This window comes from Alligator sinensis, unplaced genomic scaffold (assembly GCF_000455745.1).
Source record: "Alligator sinensis unplaced genomic scaffold, ASM45574v1 scaffold1138_1, whole genome shotgun sequence".
Lineage (NCBI taxonomy): Eukaryota > Metazoa > Chordata > Crocodylia > Alligatoridae > Alligator > Alligator sinensis.
In genome coordinates this window covers 57618-61656 of record NW_005843477.1, presented here as the reverse complement: position 1 = coordinate 61656, position 4039 = coordinate 57618, and the positions used below count along the sequence as shown (strand labels likewise).

General features: G+C 48.5%; 1 protein-coding gene across 27 annotated transcripts in view; it reads left to right on the top strand.

Moving 5' to 3' along the window:
- The window catches only part of LOC102380798 (butyrophilin subfamily 2 member A2-like), a 62999-nt gene that overhangs the window by 16750 nt on the left and 42210 nt on the right, over window positions 1-4039 (top strand). For all 27 annotated transcript variants that reach the window (XR_003092350.1, XM_025195370.1, XM_025195371.1 and 24 more), the window contains one exon: window positions 2076-2238. The gene's annotated coding sequence lies outside the window, so the exon portion shown is untranslated. The remainder of the gene's footprint in view (window positions 1-2075; window positions 2239-4039) is intronic.

Below are 4039 nucleotides of genomic sequence, written 5' to 3'. Positions count from 1 at the left end.
ATGACATCATAATTGTTTGCATTGAGCAGGAGGATGAGCTCCTCCTGCTTATTCCCCAAGCTCCTGGCATTAGTGTACAGGCAGGCAAGTGCCCCCTGGGGGGCTCCTTCCTTGCGCACAGATTTTACCAGGGCTGGGGCAGGGGTGGGCTCCCTGAAGCGCCGTGATCTGCTGGCTTTGCAAAGATGGCTCAGCGGGCCAGCAGTGGCTTAGTTTAAAGCCCGGTGGAGCAGGTCAGCCAGTCTGGCGGAGAAGAGCCTCCTCCCTAGGGGAGAGAGGTGGAGGCCATCTCTTCCCAGCAGCTCGCTGCCTCTCTCGACAAAGAGCGGGCTGTGGTCGTGAAAGCCAAAGCCTTCCTGACGTCACCAGCGCTGCAGTCTTTGGTTGACCACATAGATCCTCCTGTCCCTTCTCAGCCCATAGCCTGAGTTGGGAGGATCGACGAGAACATTTCCCATGGGAAAAATGGAGAAAACCACAGACTTCCCATTTTTATCAGAGAAAATGCGGATTTCTCCCTTTTGCAAAGAGCTCTGCAGGCTGGCGGCATTCCAGCCTGCATGACCTGATTGCAAAAGGGGTGGGAAACCTCCAGTCCTGCCCAGAGGGGCAACCGGAGGGAGAGGGAGAAGGGAAGGGCTTGAGGTTTTTAGTCATTCCCAAGGCTTACCTCTGGCTCATTTTCCTTCTGAAGCCTGTAAGGTTAGGTAAGTGGGGCTGGCTGGGGGGTGAGGGATCAGGGAGGTGTTGGTGAATGATGTGGAGTGCCCACCCGGCAGCATTTGGTCAGCCAGCAGAGCTATCAGCTCAACCGCTTTCACTCTCAGGGTGCAGTGGGGACCTATGCCCCCCAGATCTGTGCAGGGGGCATGCAGCAGGCTCAAGCTCCTGCCCTGCTTCCCTCCTGCACGGCCTCTACAGCTCTGCAGGCATGACCTGGCGCGGCTGGGAACAGCACGACCACACAGGGATCTGCTCACTGCCCCCTCCCCCCGCCCTGGTGACGTCTCCTCCCCCTGCCGCTACTTCAACTGGCAGAGCCCCGTGCCACGTCCCTCAGTGCAGCCCCGTGTGCAGGAGTCATGTCACTGGGGCAGCAGAGGATGAGCAGCCTCTAAGAGATCCCCTCATGGCTTCTCTGTCTCCAGCTGCACCCGATTGTGGGAGAGGGAAGCAGGGCAGCAGGGAACAGTGGGTCCGTGGCTGCTCGCTGCTGTTCCCTACCACCCTGCTGTCCCCCCCGCCCCCCCACTACCCTGGCAATATGCCTCCTGTGTGGGGGGCTGCACTGAGGGCAGTGGCGCGGGGCTGCTCCGCTCAGACCCTCTCACACCCTCAAGTTTAGCTTCTCTGTTTTCTATTTGATCTGAAGTTAATCCAGGGGAAGGGAGAGGAGAATAGCAGTTAATTAATGGGATCCCAGTTTCAATGCTTGCTCTAATTCCTTAATTGAATGAGATTATACAGCATGGTTTTATTTTTTTTTCCTCTGGTATAGCTTGCACTATTTGATGTTTCCAGTTATTTAACTCCAGCATCCATCTGTGATGATCAATGTGCTGGCTCACTCCGCTGTGATAATTGATAGCTGTGCTCACCACACTAGTTTTCCCCTCACAAGGGAAGTAGAAGGTGATGTGTGTGTGGTGAGGACTTTTATGTTCCTCCACGAAATCTGGCCATAGGAGTTGTAGAGCCCTTTGACCTCAGTAAAAAGCATATCCTGCCACAAACTGTTAGAGAGTCTAAGAATGTAACTGGAAAGGCAAAAAGGAACCCAAGTCGCAAGGAAAGAGACCACTGACCATTGATTCAATATGAGCTTTCATTACCTGGACAGATCATAGCTCTTTACCCTGAAAGGAGGAGAAATAGGGGAAAGAACATACCTGAGCAAATACAGTTCTGACAGGATTCTTGGATGAGGAGCATCTAGCCCAAGCAAAAGCCAGAAAAGACAAGAGTGATGCTGGACGCAAACGAGGCATTGTGTGGAAGGACTATTTGAGACACTGTCCCTTTATGTCATTAAATCTGTACAGAACTCATTCATTAAAGTGATGTCAAATCTCTAGGTGCTGATTGACCACTCAGTAAGGGTCAGCTGCATGTAAGGATGCAGGTCAGGAGCCTACCTGAGCTTTCCAGAGATGGCCCAGGTGTGAGAGGGAGAAGGACCGGAGTGAGAAGAACACCTAGAGAACCAACTCCTCTCTCTTTGTACTTGCGTCAAAAATAGTGAGTACCTGCTTGTTTTTATTTTTCTTTTTTTCTTGAACTCTGTTTTAACCTGAAAGTATCTGCAGGGTCAAATTGGTGTGAGAAAGGAGTGTAGGGGATTGTGGAGCCCCATATTTCTCAATAGTCGTGTGTTGCGGTGCTGTGCCTTATAGAGGCTTTTTTTTTCTGTTTATGTGTTTCTTTTGTTTGGAACATCCTCCCATACAACCAAAGAAAGTAATGAAACAAATCATTATTGAACGTTAAAGTCATGGCAGGAAAGATCTTTTCAACTGAGAGGGGTTAAAAAGGGGTAATATGACCACTTTTCCCCTATAAAACAAAAGAAGTTGGCATCATCCCATAAGGGACAGAAGCCTTATAGCACCTATAGTCAGCACCAGGCTGTATAGCACAGGTGCTTTATATCAGTTACTGGCTGGGGAATGAATAATCTTTGGATTGATAACCAGAGTTTATAGTGTTGGTTGCTTTTTTAAATTGCTGTGGGTCCAACGGTTGCAGGCCAGCCCAGCTCTGCTGTTAGATAAGAGTCAAGCTGAGCCATAAAAGATGAATGCTAAAATGACATAAGAAACGTGGCATTAGGCAAAGTTCGCTCTTGATGTAGTTCAATGCAGGCTCATGCTTACTGAATCCCATCACAAACATAATATCTACATGCCTCCAAGAAAAATCTTTGGAACAGTCACAGCATTGGGCTGTCTATAAATTAGTTCATATACTTACATTTGAGCAGCTGTTGTGTCATACGGACCCAGAAAAAATTCCCCAAATTCTGAAGATTATTTTTCTGTATTCAGGTTTTTCTTGTTTTTCCTGCTTTGCCCTATTGTTCTTCCTCCATATTCTAATTTCAATATCCCAGGTAGTTCGTACATTCTAATTTGTGCTGCTATATAGTAGTGGATGTCTGTTTTCTTGAAGGCATGAAAGGTGGGCAGCCTTGACATGCTTGTGCACCCCAGACAGGCACTCCAGGGACTTTAGGATGCCCAATCCTGCATGTCCGGGGGATTCTTATGCAAGATCCAGGAGCCTCTGCCCAGCTTTTCCTCACTGAGACATGCTAGTTCAGCACTGGTGTGTTTCTGAGGCTGGAACCTCCAAGCAGTCCTAACCCTGGAACCACACTGGCACCAGCTTTCCTCACTCACAGACGCACCTCAGGGGCACATCCCAACACAGCTGACCTACTTTATTTGGTGACTTCTATTTCTAGCCTTCAGACAGAAAAAAATGGGTAGATTGTCTTCTGCCTGCGTGTTTCTAAGAGTTCTGTGCAGCCTCCTTTGTGTGAACTGGGTGTAGGTGTGTGTGTTGGTTGCCTGTGCAGACTGTGCCATTAAACCTTTCTGAATGGAGAGGTGTGTCTGTGTCATTCTGTTCCTCTACTTTACATTCTCTTCTTTGTCCCCTGCATGCTGAACATTCAGCAGTAAAAGAAGCCAAATAGCCTGTATTCACTGTCAGTTGAGTGGTCAGTCCAACTAACAGAGTATGTAAATGCTGTAGTATAAAAACCTAAAGCTTCCCTGAAAGTAGGAATTTTCATACACGAGCTCTTCTTTGAACCAGCCAGTCACAGGATAACACTTGTATACACACAGCTAGATATTATTCTTTTTTCCTGGCATATCAGACCATTACCATTTTAATCTACTTTCTACATTCCTTGAAAATCTTATCAAATTCCAAGTCCCTCATGAACATACACCTTTTTTGATACAACTAGCAAATTGCACTTCCCCCCCCCCCCTCCCCCGCCGCCCAGAGTCCATCCCCCCTCTACCCCCCC